This window comes from Canis aureus, chromosome 31, assembly GCF_053574225.1.
Source record: "Canis aureus isolate CA01 chromosome 31, VMU_Caureus_v.1.0, whole genome shotgun sequence".
Classification (NCBI taxonomy): Eukaryota; Metazoa; Chordata; class Mammalia; order Carnivora; family Canidae; genus Canis; species Canis aureus.
Window position 1 is genome coordinate 31,284,288 of NC_135641.1, and position 22,717 is coordinate 31,307,004.

Consider the following 22,717-nt stretch of genomic DNA (forward strand, 5'->3'; position numbering starts at 1 on the left):
AAATATCAGAAGATCATACTATATATACTAGTTTTACTTTTTCATTTAATATATTAGGGATATCCTGAAGAATATTCTCTTGCATGGATAAACCATAATTTATTTAACTCCCTACTGATAGACACATAGTTTCCTGTTCTTTGCTATGATAGTGAACATCTTTGAATATACATCTTTGTTCACTTGCCCCACTATTTCCCTAGGATGAATTTCTAAAAGTAGAGTCAAAGGGTATGGACATTTAAAATGTGATATATACTACCTGATGGCTCCTCAAAAGATTACACTAGGTTTTATCAATCTAAATCCCACCAACAAATTACAAGTACCATTGTTGCCCCCCATGCTAGCATGATACCTCACCTTCATCTCCGCCAATCTGATATTGCTGGTATTTCTAATCACATTAACCTGAGTTATTAGATCACCAGGATATCATTGATTCTGCTAATATGGAATGAAAGTTCATCGAATCAAACATTAGTGCACCTATCAAAGTGAGTACCTTTAGGGAGATATTTTGTAGATGTCTCCCTAGCCAACTATTTGAGGCACTCTCAGCTCCTACCTTTTCTTACAAAATAAGGGTTTTGTGTTCCCTGTGTAACATTCACAGATTTTGTAAATGTTCAAATAAACCATCAAGACATTGACCTTGCTTTTTTCTGCTCTTAACTTCCCCAACTTTTAAAACCCTTTTTTATTTTAAAATAATTTCAGGCAGCCCCGGTGGATCAGCGGTTTAGCACCACCTTCAGCCCAGAGCATGATCCTGGGGACACAGGATTGAGTCCTACGTCGGGCTCCCAGTGTGGACCCTGCTTCTCCCTTTGTCTGTGCCTCTCTTTCTCTCTCTCTCTCTGTGTCTTCCATGACTAAATAAATCTTAAAAATAAATAAATAAAATAAAATAATTTCAGACTTTTGCTGAAGTTGTGAGAGACAAATACACAGGATTTTCATGTACCCTTAACCCAGATTCCCCAAATGTTAACATTTTACACATTTGTTTTGACATCTTCACTTTTTCTCTGAACTCTTAAAATAACATACAGGCATGATGCCTCTTTATCCCAAATATTTTAGGTTTGTTCTCTCATAGTTTCACAGTGTATTTATCTAAATCAGGAATATTCATTCAAAGTTGTTATTTGTACACATTATTTAAATTTCATTAATTTTGCCAATAATTTTGTAGAAAAAGAAGAAAAAAAATTTTGGTTCAGGATTCAAACCAGGTTCATACATTTCATTTAGTTGTCCTGAGCCCCCAACCATACCATTTTTTTTTTTTTTTTTTGGTCATATTTTCCTAGAAAAATCCTAGGTTGATGTAAAAAAATACTTTTTGGCAACCTGGTTGGTTAGCTTTTTTTGTATTTACATGTTTTAAAGTAAAGTTGCTTACAAAGGAGAAAATAAGATCCAACAAGTTAAAGAGGTGTGATACTGACTATAAATAATAGAAATTTCCAGCAGTAAATCACTGACTGTTAAAATGAAAATTTCAAAATGCTTTTTATTAATGCCCTAGGCTTTTAAGAAAAGTCTTCTCAGGATCTTTCTAAAAAGATTGCCACATTTGCTAATAGTACCAGGTATTGAGAAGTCGTATTTTATTTATACACAAATAAAATGACCTCTTAGTTCCTAGAGAGTCTAGGGAGGGGAAAAAAATGAAGTAGATACAATGAGAAATGACTAGCCTCTGGAGGAAAGGGCATTTGTATTCTTAGCAGGAAGATACTAAGCTGCTTTCTTTTCTCTTGAATTTTTTATTAAAACCAAAATAGTATGAGCTATGTTGATTGAGCAAATCAAAACCTTAACTATGGTTATCACATGAATAGACTTCCTGAGTTGCTGAGGATTTGGGATAGTTGCCATCAGTTGACCTGAGAGCTTCTACAACTTAAATGTGAGTTCAGAAAAAGGTGCAGATGGGTATTTTACCTGTTAAACAAACATTCAGGGGATCCCTGGGTGGCTCAGCGGTTTGGCGCCTGCCTTTGGCCCAGGGCGCGATCCTGGAGTCCCGGGATCGAGTTCTGTGTTGGGCTCCCGGCATGGAGCCTGCTTCTCCCTCCTCCTGTATCTCTACCTCTCTTTCTCTCTATGTCTATCATAAATAAATAAACAAATCTTAAAAAAAAATAAACATTCAAAAAGTGATCACTGCCTGTCAAGCAGTATTTTAACTACTTTTAAAGTAGTAGTTTTAACTACCTCACTTTTTCCATTGTACAAATGGGGAAGCAGAGGCACAGAAAGGTAGAGCAATTTGTCCAAGGCCACACAGCTAGTGGGTGGCTATGAAATGAGGATCTCAAGAAAAGGCCTATAGGGACCAAGGTGGTTTAAACCCACAAACTCTCAAAACGGACCCACTGTTTTACCTGGAGGCTAGAGCCTCACGGTGAGGAAAAATGGCTGGGGGCACAATCAGAATTCAGCAGGATGAGAATAGCAAAGAAGGGAAGAGAAGGTCCGGACTAACATGGGAGAGGGAAATACTCAGGAAACCTCGAAAAGCAAACTGTCGTATTTTTAACAACTGAAGTTATAAATACTATCTGAACCAGTCTTCCTTCTTCAAGTTCAAGAAAACTAAATTCACATAAAAATGAGCAACAGAGGGATGCCTGGGTGGATCAGAGGTTGAGTGTCTGCCTTTGACTCATGGCATGATCCTGAGGTCCTGGGATCGAGTTCCGCATCAGGCTCTTGTGGGGAGCCTGCTTCTTCCTCTGCCTATGTCTCTGCCTCTCTGTGTCTCTCATGAATAAATAAAATATTTTTTTTTAAAAAGAGCAACAGAAAAATATCAAGGTCTGATGGCATACAAAGTTATGAGAAAAAAGGATGAGGAGTGAAGTAACATCCGTAGAGACAGTAAAGCATATCTGTAGGACATACTAAAAAAAGCAGGTCCACTACACTGTATTAGTTCAAAATGAGGTTAAAATACATGAAGAAAATTGTGTAAGAAATGAAAGACCAAAATAAGTCAGAATTCAAAAGGGAAGTAAAAAAACCTCAAGAAAGAATTCGAAATTAAAGTAGCAGAGTTCAAATGGCCTACTCTAGAGCTTGGCTCCAGGGTTCACGTACTTTGGATCCAACACAGGCCTCCTGTGGCAGCAGCCTCTGGGTTTATTAATAAAGGTGCTAAATCTCTTTACTTTTACAAGTGGCCTTAGAAAATGAATTTAAATTAAAAATAAGTGGCCTTAGAATGTTTTTAAATAATGTCCAGTAATTTTAGTAAAGATGCTTATTTTAAATAAAATACGAACATTTTTGTTTTATCATCTCGTGGCTGCATCAGTAGAGAATTAGAATTTTATTTATTTTTTATTTTTATTTATTTTTATTTTTATTTTTTTTTTGAGAATTAGAATTTTAATCTTAGGCTCTGTCATTTGAATCCAGAGACTGTGGTGCCTTCCTATACTTAATGCAATTCTGTGAAAAGTGAGTGAATTGGCAGCAATATCAATAATAAATGGCAGCAAATTCCACAATATATAATGGAGACATTATAATTAGGTAGGAACTCACTCAAAATTTATTTGAGCAATCTTTTGTAATGTCAGATTGCATTATTATGAATTGCAATTTTGCTATCATAAAGGTGTGAGGAATTTGCTTAGGAAAAGGATGCTGTTAGCAGAAGAACTGAACAGAAAAGTCAGAGTAACTGTTTTCAGAGTGGGAGACCATGTGCAATTTGTAAGAATATGACTTGTTTTCCTAAAGTAATCCAAAAAAATTAAGCTTGGTAAAATCTGTTTAGTTGGTGGATGGGTTGGTCTACTGTGAGAAGGCATGATAATGGAATACAGTAAAATCTGACATCTAGTGATATAGACACTGATGCATATGCATGTGTGTAAAGTGTACACCAGAGGTGGATAGTTGCAGACTCACTATATTCCATCGCTGTGCTGGGTTTTCCAAACTAAGAGTATGCAAGTCAAGCCCATCCCACCCTAACTGAAAACCACAAATATGAAGTATTAAGGGGAACTGGAGAGATATTTGGACTACATGCTGAGGTTATGTATTCTAGTATAGATAATCCTAGGGAATTTTCCAACCCCTAAATTTTGTTCCACAAAACATCAAGTTAAATGCATGTTGAAAAGTCTTAAAGGAAAACTGATGGCTTTGTCAGCCTGTTGTTTTTAAGTTCCCCATAACTGGTTCCATTTCTCTCAAGCAACGCAGAGCTGAAGGGGAAAGAAAATGTTTTTACTGGATTTTGATGAACATAAGATGTCCTAGGCTCTGATTTGGACTTCTCCAGAACAACTTCAGATCCAGTCTTTGGATCTCTAAGTGGCTTTCCTCACCAAGAAAGGTATGTAGGTGAACTAGATGTCTTTGCCCACTATTCATAAAAAGGTAATTTACTGGTACAACTGAGCCACGCATGAGCACAGATAACATTAGCTAATTTACCTGAGGCTCATTTCCGGGTTGAATTTGGACCCTGGACTCCAGGTGAGTTGTACTTGTTTTGTTTCCTAGCACCTTAACCTCAGAGCCTAACACAGCCAATTCTTTTTTACCCAGTGGCTGAGTCCTTTCATGACTTGTCTAGGTCTCTGCCCTTTTTCTAAAGAAGAAAAAAAAGCATTTTCACTGCTCATGGTACATTCATTAGAGCTTGGAGGTTAAGAAATGAGACTATTTAACTCAATTTGACTCAGCCCATTTTCTTCCTTGCTAGCAGCTTTAATAAAAAGTTTGTTGTGGTGTGATTAAAATATTTGATTAAAATGAGATTTGAATCTTGAAGAATCCATTTTTTTTTTGATAATATGACCCTGGGAATACAGAAAATTAACTTGTTCTTACTGACTATATAGGCGTTCAGCTTTGTTTTTACATAATACAATAGAGAATTTTATAGTAAGAATGTTAGGGGGCACCTGGGTGGCTCAGTCAGTTAAGCCTCTGCCTTCGGATCAGGTCATGATCCTGAGGTCCTGGAATCTAGCCCCACTCCCGCTCAATGGGGAGTCTGCTTGTCTTCCTCTCCCTCTGCCCTTCCCCTCTGCTCATGCTTGCTCTCTCATGTGCTCTCTGTCTCTCTCTCTCAAATAAATAAATAAAATCTTAAAAAAAAAAAAAAAAGAATATTACCAAGTTCTATGGAAGTTTGGGGAAAGCATTATCTCCAAGGCAGTGTGTGTGTTTTAAAGTTGTGGTTTGTGATTACTGTAAGATAATAATATGTGTGGTGAAAATACATAAAATCAAACAATAGGGAGTTATCAAGTAAAAAATAAATCTTCCTCCCAGATATGCTCTCCAATGTTTAAGTTTCCCTTTAAAAAAAGACGACAGTTTCTGAAGCTAAGGTTGATGAGCAGGTGGTGCATTAATCCTTTTGCAATTCGATCTTAGTCTTTCAAAGACTTAAAAAAACATGTTGGGCTATAAACCTGAGCACTGTTGGAGAGAGCCACACAGCATTGGTTTCCTGAGAGTCATCGCTGGTGTTGCTTACATGTAAAGTGGATATGATCCGTGGTTTACAAATGATTGCACAGTAAAAATTAGAATGCCCTGTTGTGGATGATTGAATAGGTACCGTTCAGGTTACAATTTAACTATGCTAAAGAAACCAAACTATGGAAATACATGGTAATAAGTGAAATGTGCATCAGAGATTTGAAACAATTTCATTTTAACTTATGGTTTATGGAATATTCCCCATCTCTCAGTGTTACAGAACCTGAATGACTGTTTAAAGTAATTGTTATCTTTGATAGGAGTTTTCAAAGGGATAGATAAATCCATTTTCTATTTTTGTAAGCCTAATTATAAGTGTTTATCTTTTCATTCACTGCTTTTCGATGTATATTTTTTTCACATAAGAAATTCCTTATCTTTTCATGGTCAATACCTGCTTGTCTTCGATATCTGAAAATAATATTTCTACATTATGGTGAATATAATCTCCCTTTACAGTTCATTGCATTAAACTACCATCCTAGAGAGAACACAGAATAGATATTTTCTGTAAAAGAGTTATTTATGTTCTAGATTCTTCTTTTGGTTGTATTTTGATAGCCCAGAACCCAATATTTTGTGTGATCTGAGTTATTTTTTTCCAGTGCATTTCTCTTAACACTTATCTATACTGAATTCATTTGTCATATTTCTACATTTTTACATCCCTTTTTGATCTTCACTACATTTTACAATCTACACACATTACTTTCTTTATCCAGTGAACATTAACTGAATATCTACTATGGCTCAAAGTTGTATAAGACATAGTGCCATATATAATAGCCTCACAGTGTTTGGCTTGAGAGGCCAGTCAATATGGAAAAACAAAACGCACTTGGATGAATCAATTTTATAAAATATTAATATGGAAGATACACTCACAATCTGGACACCACACATCATGGATACCATAATAATAATGTTGGCAGAATAACCTTTATTCTTGCTTAGAGAAATAGTCACTTGCTGTCCTCAGGTAATTGGACAAGAGCTCAGAAATGTTCTTCTGCTATATTCAGAAGAGCAATATTTGGTCATTCATGATTTTAATTTGTTTTCTACAAACTGAAGGAATTGGTTCTAGTTTGAAAGATTTTACTTTCTGGTAGCTACTACATCAGTAAAGATAAATGGGGGTACTTCATTTGTTTAGTACTGACTTGCTAAAGTTGATTATGGAGAACATTGCCAAATTAAGATAGTGTCAGTTGCATTTCCATTCAGAAATAAATTGTAGGGACACCTGGGTGGCTCAGTGGTTCAGGGTGTGATCCTGGAGTCCCAGGATCGAGTCCCACATCAGGCTCCCTGCATGGAGCCTACTTCTCCCTCTGCCTGTGTCTGCCTCTCTCTCTCAATCTGGGTCTCTCATGAATAATAAATAAAATCTTTAAAAAGAAAAAAAAAAAAAAGAAATTGTAGAAAAAGTCCAAAGGTTGCTCTGTAACATTATAGTCTGCTTCTGTAGCAGGTATACTCTACCTCCTAACGAGTAAGTCATATTTAGTATTGAAAAGGAAAGTCACGTGGTTCAATTGTTATCTAATCACTATGATCTTTTAAAATCAGAGTAATTGGGTGATGGGCATTCAGGAGGGTACCTGATATAATGAGCACTGGGTGTTTTATGCACTGATGAATCACTAAATTCTACCCTGAACTTAATATTACATGATATGTTAACTAACTTGAATTTAAAGAAATCAAAAAAATTATTACCCCTACCACCACAGGCAATAGAAAGGATCATCTTGCACCTTTTAACTGAAGCCTCTTGAACTTCTCCACAAATCTATTGCCATTTAGTTCCTTTTATCAGTAAATGGCAACTGTCCATCCAGTTGTTCATGCTAGAAACCTGGTTGTCATGCTTGAAAATTTAATCTCTTTGTGAAGCGTACTTCCCATCCAATCAAATGACCTTTCTACTTTCAAAATACTTGTTGAATTTGTCCACCTCTCTCCATCTCCATTGTAATTGCCCTCATCCAAGCCACAAGTATCTCTCTGGATGATTGTGAAAACGTTCTCACTAACTTGTCTGGACTTCCACTGGAAAGTTTTTTTGAACTGACTGTTCCACATCTACACTTGCCTTTTCTCCAATCCAATCCTCATGAGTTATGAGAGTGACAGTTTAAAGGGAGATCACATTACGTTATTTGTCTTGGTCTATTCTGGCTGCTATAACAAAATTCCACAGACTGGTTACTTTATAAAGAACAGAAATTTATTGCTTACAGTACTGAAGGCCTTGAAATCCAAGATCAAAATGCCTTCTGGTGAAGGACTTCTTTCTAGTTTTAGCCACTTTCTAGTTCATAGCCGGGACCTTCTCACTGTCCTCATATGGCTGAAGGGCTAGGGATCTCTCTGGAGTCTCTTTTCTACAGGTACTAATCCTATTCAGGAGGGTGCATGACCTAATCACCTCTCAAAGTCCCCAACTCCTAATACCATCATCTCTGGGGGTTAGGATTCTATACATGAATTGGGTAGAGGGATGACCATAACAGTCATTTCTCTACTTAAAAATCTCTAAGTGGCCTCTCATTGCCCTTAAGAAAAAATTTTAAAATCCTTAACATGATCTTCCAGGTCCTACATAATTGTTACTGCCATTTTGAGCTCTTGGTCACCATGCCCCAGCCATATAGACTTCCTTCCATACCCCTCAAACTCCTTCCCATCTCAGGGCCTTCTTACGTGTTTGTTTCCTCTGCTTGTTCTTTCACTACCTCTTGGTAGGGAAACCCTTCTTCAGGTCTCAGCTTGAATATCACTTTTCCTTTAATCCTGATCCCTCAGGCTAGACTGGATTCCTCTTTAGTTAAACTTTTCTTAAAGTGCTCTATTCTTGTTCTTTATAACAGTCATCAATAATAATTATATGGTTATTTGTGTAATTATTCTTTCAATGTCCATCTTTCCCACCATTATAAACTCCATGAGGGCAGAGACCTCACCTGTTTTTTTTCACATTTTATCCCAAGTCCCTAGAGCATTTCCTAGCACAATAACTGCTCAACAAAAAATGAAAACAAATGAGGGTAGATACCAAAACACAGTAGAGTTTAGTTTATGAGAGTTTTAGTATTAAAGTGAATCTATAATCAAGCCAATCAGTAAGAAATTAGTTATCTTTTTTGAGCTTTGATAGCCATATACTATGGGCCTAGTCAGTTTTGTACACATCAAATACCCCTGTCTTGTTGAGTAGAATAAAAATGTCTTTTTATCTTTCTGTCTCTTTTATTTATTTTTAACTTTTTTTTTTTTTTAAGAGATAGAGAGTGCATGCGAGCAAGGGGTGGGGGGCGGGTGGGGAGGCAAAGAGAAAATGGCAAGCAAGCTCCATGCCCAGCATGGGGCCCAACACAGGCCTCCATGTCACAACTCCCAAGATCATGACCTGAGCTGAAATCATGAATCCGATGCTTAATCAATTGAGCCACCCAGGCACCCCTCTGTCTCTTTTAAAGCAGTTACAGAGTCCATTTTGTCTGGACTTTCACTGGAAAGTTTTTTTGAATCTCTGAGAAACCTCACCATGCACTCACTTCTCTCTTGGTGTAGGTCTGGCCAGCACAGTTTCCTCCACTGTTGCTAACCTCTCTGGGCAGCGTTTCCTGACACTCGAGAAGGGAGGTACCTTGTCTTGCTCTTAGATTCCACCAAGACTGTTCCAGTTATTGCTTCTCTGTCTTGGATCTCAGATATAAGTCCACATGCTGCTTGCCAATGATATTGCTACTGTTGCTGCTTGTGATTTCCATTTACCTGTTTTTCTTTTTTTTTAAAGATTTAATTTATTCATGATAGTCACACACAGAGAGAGAGAGGCAGAGACACAGGCAGAGGGAGAAGCAGGCTCCATGCAGGGAGCCCGACGCGGGACTCAATCCCGGGTCTCCAGGATAGTACCCTGGGCCAAAGACACCATTTACCTGTATTTCTTTACTTGTTCCCAGTGCCATGACATCTCACTATTTGGAAAATTATTTTCATTGGAAATAAATGAATTTTTCCTCTCTTCAGATCACTTGAAACATATTAAGTAAAATGATCCTAACATCATCTCTTCCTAGTTTTTAATCTCTAAGCCAGTTCCCTATTGCATAGGGCAGACTGTAAAGAGGGCCCATGATCTCTAACTACTGGTATTCATGTCCTGTGTAATCCCTTTCCCTTGAGTGTGGATGGGATCTGTGACTTGCTTCTAACCAGTAGAATACAGTAAAGGGGATAGGATTTATTTGGTCACACGGGTGTGGTTACTTACTAAGATTGTAACATCTCTATTACTGGAAGATTTTTCTTGCAAGCTGCTGTGTTGTGAGCTTCCCTAAAGACAGAGTCATAGAATAAGGAACTACATGTAATTATTTACCTACAAAAAAAATGTGTAATCAAGTATGACTTTTGCCTGAAGAATGCTTAGAATTATTCCTTCTGCCCCCAAGAATCACATATATGTACATATTTAGAAGTAATACCTTTTATAATTGATTGCATCAGTTCCTGTCTTAAGGAAATAGGTCTGCAGCTACTCCTTCCTTGATTAAACCTCTATCATGAATAGGACAACTCCTACTCTAGCATAGATATTTCTCTGAAAAACTGATGTCTGAATGTCTGGTTCCATACCATGTATATTATATTAGCAGTATGTCTGAATTAGAATGTATCTGATCGTTAAAATGGCTAGATGTGTAGGGTAAGCTGCAGGTTAGCACTGTCCAATACAAATATAATGCAAGGCACATATTTAATTTTAAGTTTTCTAGGAGCTACATTTAAAAAGTAAAAGAAAAAGGTAAGATTGATTTAATAATATATTTTATTCAACCCAAGATATCCAAAATAGTATAATTTTAATGTGTAATCAATGTAATAAAATTAATGAGCTATTTTGTTTTATGTGAGTCTTTGAAATTCCATGTTTTTTATATTCGTAGCATATCTCAATTTAGACTAGCCATGTTTTACATGCTCAGTAAACATTTGTAGCACTGGGGCACCTGGATGGCACAGTCAGTTAAGCATTTGACTCTTAGTTTTATCTCAGGTCATGATCTTAAGATTCTGGGATTGAGCCCCATGAGCAGTTCTGCTCAGCACAGTCTGCATGAGATTCTTTCCTCATCCCTTTCCTTCCCCTTCTTCCCCTCCCCTTGCTCTCTCTAAGATAAATAAATGAATAAAATCTTTAAAAAACATGTAGCACGTATTGAACAAGACAGCTTTAGAGCTTTTCATGAGCATGTTAAACCATAGGCATAATAATCCATACAACATTCTGTGTAAGGCCGCTGGATTCTTTTTTTTTTTTTTTTTTTAAGATTTCATTTATTTATTCATGAGAGACACACACAGAGAGAGGCAGAGACATAGGCAGAGGGAGAAGCAGGCTCTATGCAGGGAGCCCAACATGGGACTCTATCCCAGGTCTCCAGGATCAGGCCCTGGGCTGAAGGCGGCGTGAAACCACTGAGCCACCCAGGCTGCTGGCCGCTGGATTCTTTTGAATTAAAAATGCATATCCTAGGGGCACCTGGGTGGCATAGTCGGTAGAGCATCTAAACTCTTAGTTTCAGCTCAGGTAGTGATCTCCGGATCATGGGACTGTGCCCTGTGTGAGGCTCCTCACTTCACACAGTTTGCTTAAGTTTCTCACTCCCTCTCCCTTTACTCTTCCCTCCCACCCCACATGTTCTCTCTCTCTGAAATAAATAAATCTTTAAAAAATGCATATCCCATGTACACATGTAGATATAACAGGATCTAAGTGGGTAGGTAGGCATAGATCAAAGTAGGGAGCCATACTACTATGATTTCCCTAGTTATACAGTGGATCCTTGGCATGTGCAGATTTCATGTTTGTAGTATTACCTGCCCAAGAGTGACTCTTGTGAATTTGCTGTAGTTCTTAAAAATTTGCTATGGTGTGAATCTGAACTGGCCTGACTAGGAGCAACCCTTTGTTGGGATATAAGCCTGTCTCACCTCCTCTCTCTGTATTTCTCTACTTATTTCACAAGTACTAATGTTCATTAAAAGCCTGAAGGAGTCAGTTAATTTTATTGTTTATGTTTGTGACACTTTAGGGAAGAAATCACATATGTAGTGGAATATACAGACTTGGGGTCATGCCCATGCTAAGGCTGAATCCTTACCCAATGTCACATTTTGATGGAGCAATGAGGGTCTTGTAAGACTAGATTGGTTTTTCCTGCCTGATTCCACTTAAACAAAGTCCCCATGAAATGTCACACTCCATTTATTGAAAGTTTTCTTTATAGCATCCTGCAATTTTTCTGTCTTTTCCATCAGTCCCTGAACTAGCCCATATATTCAATATCCTACCTTGCTGTTATGCCTTCCATGTTGCCATAAAAATAATAATGCCAGGCACCTGGGTGGCTCAGTTACTTAAGTGTCCACTCCTGATTTCAGCTCAGGTCATGGTCTTGAGGGTTGAGGGTCGAGGATCATGGGGTCAAGCTCTACCGTTCAGGCTCCCTGCTCAGCAGGGAGTCTGCTCTCAAGTAGACTTCTCCCTCTCCCTCTCCCTCTGCCCCTCCCCTGACTTGCACATGCACTCTCTCTCTCAAATAAATAAATCATTAAAATAATAATAATAACAATAGTACCTATAACTTATTTAACCTCTGCTATGTGCCATGTAAGTATGCCTTTGCTCATTCATTAACTCTTGTCTGGCATGATGAAATTGAGAACAGAGAAATTAAGTGACTTGCCCCAGATGACGCTGCTAGTGAGTACAAGACAAGATTCAAATTTAGTTCTGCTTAACATCAAAGCATGTGATTTTAATGTCATCACACTGCCCAAATATAGTGTCTTCCTAAAACATGAGTGAAACTTGTTCCTTCCTTTTCACAAACTTTCTGTGGCTTCCAGTTCATGTCTGACTAACATGACCTCTCTGTTCCTTTAGGCATCCTGCTTCTATAAGTATTTCCATGTATACTTTATTTTTATCTTACTAGACGGTGACCATTTTTCCAAATTTGCCACACATATTAGTGTTTTTATGTCTTTGCTTAAGCGGTTTCCTCAACCTGATGTGCATTTTTCATCTCCTTTTCTTTTCTAAAAGTCTAATCGCTGGTCAAAACCTAGCTCAAATACGTGTTTTTTTTTGCCCTGTGAAACCTTTCCTGATATGCCCACAATGAATTGTTTCTTCTTCAATCTCACAGCACAACATTTGTTACATAAAGCTTTTATATTGTCCTGTTCTACTGAGGACTTTCCTACATATCTGTCTGTAAATACCGGGAAGGTGGGGATCACTCCTTATTTATGCTCTGCGCATTCAAAAAGACTGAGGTGGCTAACTAGAGGCTTTCTCTTTGTAGCTCTGTGGTTCCTAAAACACATCATAGAGGAATTTTTAGAAAACACACACACACCTCAATAAAAATTGGTTGAATACATGGACAAGTGAATGAGTGAATACATGACAAAATATTTATGAGTTCTTTCTCTATGTGCATTATAGAAAGTTTAGAAAATATAGGGGAGAAAATAAGTAATTCATATCCCCATCACATAGATTTTGGAAAATATCCTTCTGGTCAGCTGATACTGAGAAATGGCTTAGAAAATCATCTCTGAGTACCATTTGGTATAGAGTAGACCTAAGGGGCAGAAGGCTGCAGTTGCACGGATCCCTGACCTCTCAGAGAAGTATAGTTATATCAAGTAAGGCTGGACACATCAAGAGATTATATAGGCATATTTATATACAGATATAAGATTCAAAAGTGTATGGAGTGAAAAGTAAATCTCCCCCCACTCTTGTCTTTCAACCCCTAATCCTCTGCCCCAGAGGCAACAATTGTTATCAATTGATTTTACAGATTTTAAAAGATGATTATTCCAAATAATACTTACTTTTTATATATTACTCATATCTTGGACAAAAGATGCAATTAACACATATATTATCTAAATAATAACCCTGATATAGCTAGAATTATCAGTATATTAATTTGCAAACTAGCAATTATTTTTAAATACAGGTGAATCAAGTCTTGAGGTTTCAGTAAACATGCTGTGTTTGTCCATTGTGGTGGTTTTGCTTTTAGTGGCTTAGAGTAGTGCTTCTGGAGAAAAATCACATAACCATGTAGTTTGACACCTTCAAAACTGTCTCCAAATCATTTCTTTGTTTTCCAAATTCTCTCTCTTATGTGCGGGTATTTTAAAACTTTCTCATTCCTCAAATCTCTGACTCTGTCACTTTCTTCCCTCAGTTTTAGCAGGTGACTTTGCCTCTTCTTCACAGGGAAAAAGAAATGAATCATCAAGGTTTTCAGACACATTCGTGCAAATTTTGGAAGGAATGTATGTATCATAGTCTATTTTGTTTGGAAGATATTCTGAGGTGTGGCTCCATATTGATTCACAGGAAGAGCTAAGTCAAATCATGGGAAAAATAAGATTGAACGATTATAACAGGGAGATAGGGGAAAGAAGTGCATAGATGGACATCTTCAGATTGTGCCCAGACTAATAACTGTGTCCCACATGGATGCTTGTCAAGGACCCCTACAGAAGAGATTCTCAATATTCTAAAACTGGCCTTTTCCCAGGCATCTAAGTGTGTGTTCAGTAGCCTCATTTAAAAAGTCTTTGTAGGAACACCTAAGTGGCTCAGTGGTTGAGCATCTGCCTTTGGTTTGGGGCATGATTCCAGGTCCAGGGATCAAGTCCTGCATTGGGCTTCTGCAGGGAGCCTGCTTCTCCCTCTGCCTATGTCTCTACCCCTCTCTCTGTGTCTCTCATAAATAAATAAAATCTTAAAAATAAATAAAAGTCTTTGTAGTGGCAAGGAAGGAGATTATTCCTAGGTTCAATATTAACACCCTCCACCCACCTTCCCGCCAGAACTGACTCGGCTACTACAACTCCTGAGGGCCTAACATACCTGCTGTAGTGACCAACAACTGGGTCCTGATCTTGCCCTCAGCCCTGGAATACCAAACCACCATCTAATGGAAGTTTGATTATATAGGCTTCTTTCCATCATGGAGAGGGCAGCAGTTCTCCTCACTGTAAACATATATTTGCTATAAATATAGGTTTACTTTCCTCACATGCCAAAACTTTACCTGCATTATTACCTATAGTCCTATTGCATTCCTAATTCATCATCATAGTATTTTATTAACCATTGCTTCTGACCAGAATATTTGTTTTTTGGTGAATGAAGTAAAGTAAGTACTGGGCTAATGCTATTGATATTCACTGATCTTACCACGTATCCCATCATCCAAAAGTGGGTGGGCTGTTAGAAAGGTAGACAGTCCTTTGGGAGACCAAATCAGGAAACATAAAAGTGCTTACAGGGAGGTGGAGGTTGAAACTGACACCTGGTCTTTTGGGATTCCTCATGCTTCATGAACAAGGTAAGGGGATTACATGTATGGGCTGAAGTGTTTGATTTAGATTTTAAAGGCCGGGGGATGGTGGGGGGTGGGGGGCGAGGAGGGAGAGATCTGGAACCTAGAGTATCCTTTGCCTCCTTCTACTACCATGCCCAGGGCCAAAACCAATGGAAAAAAACCTCAGGAATCTATATGCTGTTGCAATTTTTGGTTTGTAATTTTAAGTTTAGAGAGAAAGATGAATAGATGCTGAATAGCCAAAGGGATGAACAGTGGCACTTATCTCATTTAACACCTTTTCAGTCCACTATAGTATGCCTTTCTGGGCTTTAGAAGCTAGAATGTTGAAGAGTATGTTCAAGACTCCCATGAAGTGTAGCAAGGGTTACTCATGCTTTCTGCCAGGCAGATGTGCCTCTGCCAGACTTGGCAGGCAGAAGTGAACATCACAAGGCAGAGGTCACATAGTTCTGGCAAGCATAGATGTAGAGGCTTTTGTTTTTTTCTACTGCAGCTGTTGTAGAGATTCTAGTGGCCAGATCCTGATTCATGGGTATCAAGCATCAGGTGGTGACAGCAAGAACCTATCTTTTGGAAAGTACGCATGGTGTCATTGGGCTTTTTCCTGGCTGTGTTGTCAGTGACTGTACAACAACCATGCTTGGTGTCTTGGCCTTCCCAGATATTCTGTAAACTAACCAATACTGTGGAATAAATCTCTAAACCAGTGAGTGTGTACTATGTTGTCTAAAACTACTACTCTAGTCAACAGCCAGAGGAATAGGATTCTCCAGTTTTGAAGAAGGGGCAGATATTTGAGAATCAGACACAATAACTACCTCATCTTCCATTCAGTCCTCAACCACTGAAATTTGGCAGCTGCCTCCTCTGCTACTACTCTTGTTAAGATCACCAAGACTTTCCTGATGTAATCTCTTGGCAACATGAGACCCTGTGCCCACCTAACACTTTTCTGGAAATATCTCCCTACCTTTACCTTCTTTACACATAATTTTCTGGTTCTTTCTTCTTTCTCTTCTGCTAATCACTTAAAGATGATACTTAAGTATCACTTAAAGTGCTGTATTGTATATCTATCGATTTATTTTTAACCCTACATATTATTTAGGAGTGATTTTAGGTTGTCTCTACTTCATAGCTTTAGTTAATCTCTACAGTGCTGACTTCCAAATTTATTTCTTCAGGGCAGTTATGTCCCCTAAGCACCAACTGCATTCTGAATAGCTCTACTTCATTGTCTCATAAGCACTTTAAACACAGGATAGACAAAACAACTCATTAGCTTCCTCCTCTCATCTCCTCAAAATCCCTCAAAACTAGCAAACTAGCAAAATAATACTCATTATATTCCCTACCCTGGTGAATGGCATCACTGCCAACAGGATTGCTTAAGCCTTAACTGGGTGGGTGCCAACTTTCACTCTTCACTCTTCTTTGCTTAGCCAAACAATCTTCTTGTCCCATTATTCCCACTTTCCTAAATACTCTCAATTCATCTCTACTGCCTTAGTTTTAGATACCATCATCTCCAGCCCGTTTACTGCAGTGGCCTCCCAGTCTGTCTCTCTTCCTGCGATCTTGCCTCCTTCTAGTTCATTCTTCATGTTGAAGACAGTCTAATACGTCTAGAACATATGTCATTTATCAGATATATCATTTGCAAATATCTTCTCCCATTCTATAGGCAACTCCTATTGCTTTTTAGTTTTGCTGATTGTTTCCTTCACTGTGCAGAAGCTTTCTGTTTTATTTTTTAAAATATTTTATTTATTTATTCATGAGTGAAACAGAGAGAGAGGCAGACACAGGGAGAGGAAAAAGCAGGCTCCATGCAGGGAGCCCGACACAGGACTCGATCCCGGATCTCCAGGATCACGCCCCGGGCTGAAGGCAGCGCTAAACCGCTGAGCCACCCAGGCTGCCCAGAAGCTTTCTGTTTTAATGAAGTCCTAATAGTTTATTTCTGCTTTTGTTTCCCTTGCCTCAAAAACATATCTAGTAAGAAATTGCTTTGGTTGGTGTCCAAGAGGTTACTGCCTGTGTTCTCCTCTAGGATTTTTATGGTTTTAAGTCTCACCTTTAGGTCTTTCATCCATTTTGAATTTGTTTTTGCATATGGTGTAAGAAAGTGATCCAGTTTCATTCTTTTGCATGTTGCTGTCTGGTTTTCCCAACACTATTTACTGAAGAGACTGTTTTCCATTGGATATTCTTTCCTGCTTTGTCAAAAATTAATTGACCATATAGTTGTGGGCTCATTTCTGGGTTTTCTATTCTGTTCCATTGATCTAGGTATCTGTTTTTGTGCTAGTATCATACTGTTTTGATCACTACAGCTTTGTAAAATAACTTGAATTCCGGAATTGTGATGCTTCCAGCTTTGCTTTTCTTTTTTAAGATTGCCTTGGCTATTTAGGGTCTCTGTGGTTCCATACAAATTTTGATAGAAATTGCATTAAAGGTGTAGATTGCTTTGGGTAGTTTAGACGTTTTAGAAATATTTGTTCTTCCAATCTATGAGCATGGACTATTTTTCCACTTCTTTGTGTCATCTTCAATTCCTTTCATCAGTGTTTTATAGTTTTAAGAGTATAGACCTTCTGTCTCTTCATATCCCTAGATATCTTATAGTTTTTGGTGCAATTGTAAATGGGATCCATTCCTTGATTTCTTTCTGATGTTTCATTATTGGTGTAAAGAAATGCAACAGATATCTGTACACTGATTTTTGTGTCCTGAGACTACAGAATTCATGCATCAATTCTAGCAATTTTTTAGTGGCATCTTTTGGGTTTTCTAAATAGAGTATCACATTACCTGCAAATAGTGAAAGTTTGACTTCTTCCTTGCAGATCTGGATGCCTTTTATTTATTTTTGTTGTCTGATTGCTGAGGCTAAGACTTCCAGTCCTATGTTAAATAACACTAGTGAGAGTGGACATCCCTGTCTTGCTCCTGACTGTAGAGGAAATGCTTTCAGTTTTTTCCACTGAAGATGATATTAGCTGTGGGTTTTTCATGTATGGCCTTTATGATGTTGAGGTATGTTCCCTCTATCCCTACTTTGTTGAGGGTTCTTATCATGAAAGGATGTTGTACTTCATCAAATGCTTTTTCTGCATTTATTGAAAGGATCATATCCATATGGCTCTTATCCTTTATTAATGTGGCCTATCACATTGGTTTTTGAATATTGAACCACCCTTGCAGCCCAGGAATAAATCCCACTTGATCATAGTGAATGATTCTTTTAATGTACTGTTCATTTGATTTGCTAGTAGTTTGCAAAGAATTTTTGCATCTGTGTTCACCAGGGATATTGGCCTGCATTTCTCTCTTTCTCTCTCTCTTTTTTAGTGGAGTCTTTCGTTTTAGAATCAGGATAATTCTAGCCTCATACAATGAATTTGGAAGTTTTCTCTCAATTTCTATATTTTGGAATAGTTTGAAAAGAATAGGTATTAACTCTTCTTTAAATGTTTAGTAGAATTACCCTGTGAAACCATCTGGCCCTGGACTTTTGTTTGTTGGGAGATTTTTGATTACTGATTCAATTTTTACAGTTGTCAGTCTGTTTAAGTTTTCTATTCCTGTTTCAGTTTTGGTAGTTTCTGTGAATTTATCCTGTTCAATTTATTGGCTATAATATTTTGTAATATTCTATTATAATTGTTTGTATTTCTGTGGTGTTGGTTGTAATTTCTGCTCTCTCATTTGTGATTTTATTTATTTGGGTCCTTTCTCTTTTCTTTTTGATAAGTCTGGCTAGGAGTTTACCAATTTTATTCATTTTTTTGAAGAACCAGCTCCGGTTTCATTGATCTATTCTCCTGTTTTTCTTTTTAGTTCCTATATCATTTATTTCTGCTCTAACCTTTTTTCGTTTCTTCTGCTGACTTTATGTTTTGTTTGTTGCTCTTTTTCTGGCTCTTTTAGGTGTAAGGTTAGATTGTTTATTTGAGATTTTTCTTGCTGCTTGAGGTAAGCCTATATTGCTGTATAGCTAGCCTGCTGTATAGCCTATGTTGCTTTTATGACTGCTCTTGCTGTATCCCAAAGGTTTTGGACCATTATGTTTTCATTATCGTTTGTTTTTGTGTATTTTTAAATTTCTTCTTTAATTTCTTGGTTAACCCATTCATTCTTTAGTAGCATGTTGTTTGACCTCCATGTATTTGTGGTCTTTCCAAATTTTTTTTTGTGGTTGACTTCAAGTTTCATAGCATTATGGACAGAAAATATGCACAGTATGATCTTAATCTTTTTTGTATTGGCTGAGGCCTGATTTGTGACCTAGTATGTGATCTATTCTGGAGAATGTCCCTTGTGCACTTGAAGAGAATATGTATTCTGCTGCTTTAGGATGAACTGTTCTGAATGTATCTGTTAAGTCTATCTGGTCCAGTGTGTCATTCAGAGCCATTATAATTGTTAGATCTTTTTGTTGGATTGTCCCCTTTATTATTACATAGTGTCCATCTTTATCTCGTTACAGTCTTCATTTTAAAGTCTATTTTGTCTGATAGCTACTTCGCTTTCTTTTCACATCTGTTAGCATGATAGATGTTTCCCCATCCCCTCACTTTGAATTTGTAGGTGTCTTTGGGTCTAAAATGAGTCTTTTGTAGGCAGCATATAGATGGGTCTTGTTTTTTGTCCATTCTGAGACAAAAAATGCTCCAATACTGTGATTGGAGCATTTATTCCATTTACATTCATAGTAGTTATTGATAGATGTATAGTTAGTGTCATTTTCTTACATGTTTTGTCATTATTTCTGGAAATTTTCTCTGTTCCTTTCTAGTCTTTGTCACTTTTGGTCTTTTCCACTCAGACTTCCCTTTAATATTTCTCACATGGCTGTTTTAGTGATCATGAACTCCTTTAGCTTTTGTTTGTATGGGAAACTCCTTATCTCTCCTTCTATTCTGAATGATAGCCTTGCTGTATAGAGTATTCTTCTTGGCTGCAGATTTTTCCCATTCAGCATGTTGAATATATCATGCCACTCTCTCCTGGCTTGCCAAGTTTCTGTGGACAGATCTACAGCTAGCCTTATGGATCTTCCCTTGTAAGTTAGGGACTTCGTTTGTCCTGCTGCTTTTAGCATTTTTCCCTACACTATACTTTACAATTTTAATTACAGTATGTTTTGGTGTTGGCCTGCTTTTATTGATTTTGATGGGAATTCTTTGTGCCTACTGGATTTGGATGTCTGTTTCCTCCCCCAGAATAGGGAAGCTTTCACCTATTATTTCCTCAAATAAACTTTCTGCCCCCCTTTTCTCTCTCTTCTTCCAGGATTCCTATGATATGAATGTTATTACAGTGATTGGAATACACTGAGTGTATTTTCATGATGTATTTATAATTCTTCTCTCTTTTGTTCAGCTTCATTATTTTCCATTATTCTATCTTCTATATCACTTATTCATTCCTCTGCTTCCTCTATCCTTGTGGTCATTACATGTAGTTGGTTTTGAATCTCAGTTATTGACTTCATTTCTGACTCATTATTTTTTTTAACTCTTTTATCTCCACAGTAAGGGTCTCCCTGATGTCTTCCATGCTTTTCTCAAGCCCAGCAAGTATCCTTATAATTGTTGTTTTAAATTCTCCATCAGGCATATTACTTATATCTGTTTTGATTAGATCTCCAGCCATGACTTTTTCTTGTTCTTTCTTTTGGGATGAATTCCTCCATCTTGGTATTTTGTCTAGGTCTCTGTCTTCTCTGTGTTAGAAAAGCCTGTTATGTTTCCTGCTCCTGAGAGTAATGGCTATATGAAGAAGAGGTCATACAGTTTCTTGGACCTGGTACTTCAGGGAATGTCTCTGGTACGTGCTGCCTGCATTCTGCCGCTGTGTTTTAGTTACTCTATCCCTCAGGTCAGTTGTCTGCAGAGCCTCTCCATGTTGGCAGCAGGCAGTGGCTGGTCCTTGATCCGAATGTGGTGAGATTTAACTAGGTGTGCTCTGATCTGCCTGTTATAGGAGACCTGATGCTACTTGCACGAGAATTGAAGCCTTCCAGAACTCTCTGGTGAGTGGACATGGTGCGTGGGGGGTTTCTGATGGTCTTTTGTGGAAGGGGCTCACTGTGTTGGGCCCTAGGCATACTTGCCTGAGAAAAGCAGTACCAGCAGAGTGCAGGAGGGCGGGACTTGGTGGAAGCAGGTTAGGGAGTCACTGTTGGCACTGTGTTGCTTACTGAAACTAGTTTATGCTGAGGGATGGGGGAGGGAAATGGTGCCAGCCAGTTCCTTTGTACCTGGAGTGGGGTCTCTGTACTTGCTTCTCTCAGGGAAGCCCACCCAGAAGAGTGAATAAATTCCCGTCGTGTGTCCCAGGCATTTTTCAAATCTCTGTCTTCACACTGTCTCTGCCTGCCTGGAGCAGCACAGTGCACTTTGGGCTCTATCCCAGCCAAGCCTGCTGACTTTTAAAACTTCAAACTTGAAGGACATGCTGTGGCAGGGCCTGTGCTGGTTTTCTAGGAGAGGGCCTATTTGTGCTAGTATGGATACAGGTTTGGCCAAGAAAGATGCCAGAATGCAAGGGTGTAGGACTTGGAGCAGACAGGCTAAACAGCCAGTGTCTGGGTTAGCCACCCTCAGCAGGTATCTCTGCACTTATGCTGAGGGGCAGGGGAGGGAAATGGCACCCACTGGCTCTCTTATCCCCAGAGAGGTACCTCTGCGAATGCCACCTCTCACAGATGCATTCTGGAAGAGTGAACACTCTCTCCCCAGGCACCTTAGGTGATCCTCAGATGACACTATCTGCCCCAGGGTTGCTTGCCTGCCTTCTCCCCAGGAGTAGGGCAGCACCCTCAGGTCTACATCTCAACCAAGCCTGAAACTCCTATCTTTGAGCCCTACGGGTTGCAAAAATTCATGAAAATCAGCCCCTCTCATTTTCCCAGCCAATGGCTTTAGGGAAGTATTCTTCTGCGCATCCCAGTGCACTCTACTCTCTCTGCAACTGTAACTTCTGATTTACTCCTCTGTCTTGCTCAATACACCTAGCTCTGGGAGGTAAGAGCTATGTCTATTTTGTTCACTGTTAATGATTCCATCACCTAGAAAATTATCTGGCACTTAAATATTTGTGAAATGAGTGAGCAGTTGAGACAGTTAATAAGGTAGTATATGATAGAAGAGTAATAATTATTCATTAATTACTCCCTAGGACCATAATTGCCAAAAATTTAGCTGAGATGAAACAGAATTGCATAAATCTAAACCATGGTCAAGCCCCTTTTCCTACATCAGTGATATCAGCAATGTATTTCTTTATACTATTACCAATTTAAAAAATGTTTTATTGAGGTACAACTTAAAATAAGATGCACAAATCTTAAATCTGAAACTTGACTTTTACACATGTACACACCTGTGAAACCACTACTCAGATTAATACATAGAACATTTCCAGCACCTTAGAAGGATCCTTTATTCTCTCTTCCAATCAACATTTTTTCAAAGATTACCATCCTTCTGACCTTCATTACCATAGTTTTGTTTCCCTGATGTTGAACTCCATGTAATGGGATCATGAGGTATTCATTTTACATATTTGGCTTCTTTTTTTTTTTTTTTTTTTTAAATTTTGTTTTCTTTTTTTTTTTTTAAATTTTTTATTTATTTATGATAGTCACACAGAGAGAGAGAGAGAGGCAGAGACACAGGCAGAGGGAGAAGCAGGCTCCATGCACCGGGAGCCCGACGTGGGACTCGATCCCGGGTCTC

General features: G+C 38.2%; 1 long non-coding RNA gene across 5 annotated transcripts in view; it reads left to right on the plus strand.

Annotated features, from left to right (window-relative positions):
• Positions 1–22,717, plus strand: part of LOC144302637 (uncharacterized) — a 109,836-nt gene that overhangs the window by 10,461 nt on the left and 76,658 nt on the right. For 3 of the 5 annotated variants that reach the window (XR_013369585.1, XR_013369583.1, XR_013369584.1), the window contains exon 3: positions 4,223–4,363. This is a non-coding gene — a long non-coding RNA (uncharacterized LOC144302637). Of the gene's footprint in view, positions 1–4,222; positions 4,364–20,960; positions 21,010–22,717 lie in introns of all 5 variants that reach the window. The other 2 variants (XR_013369582.1, XR_013369581.1) reach the window with 1 other exon arrangement.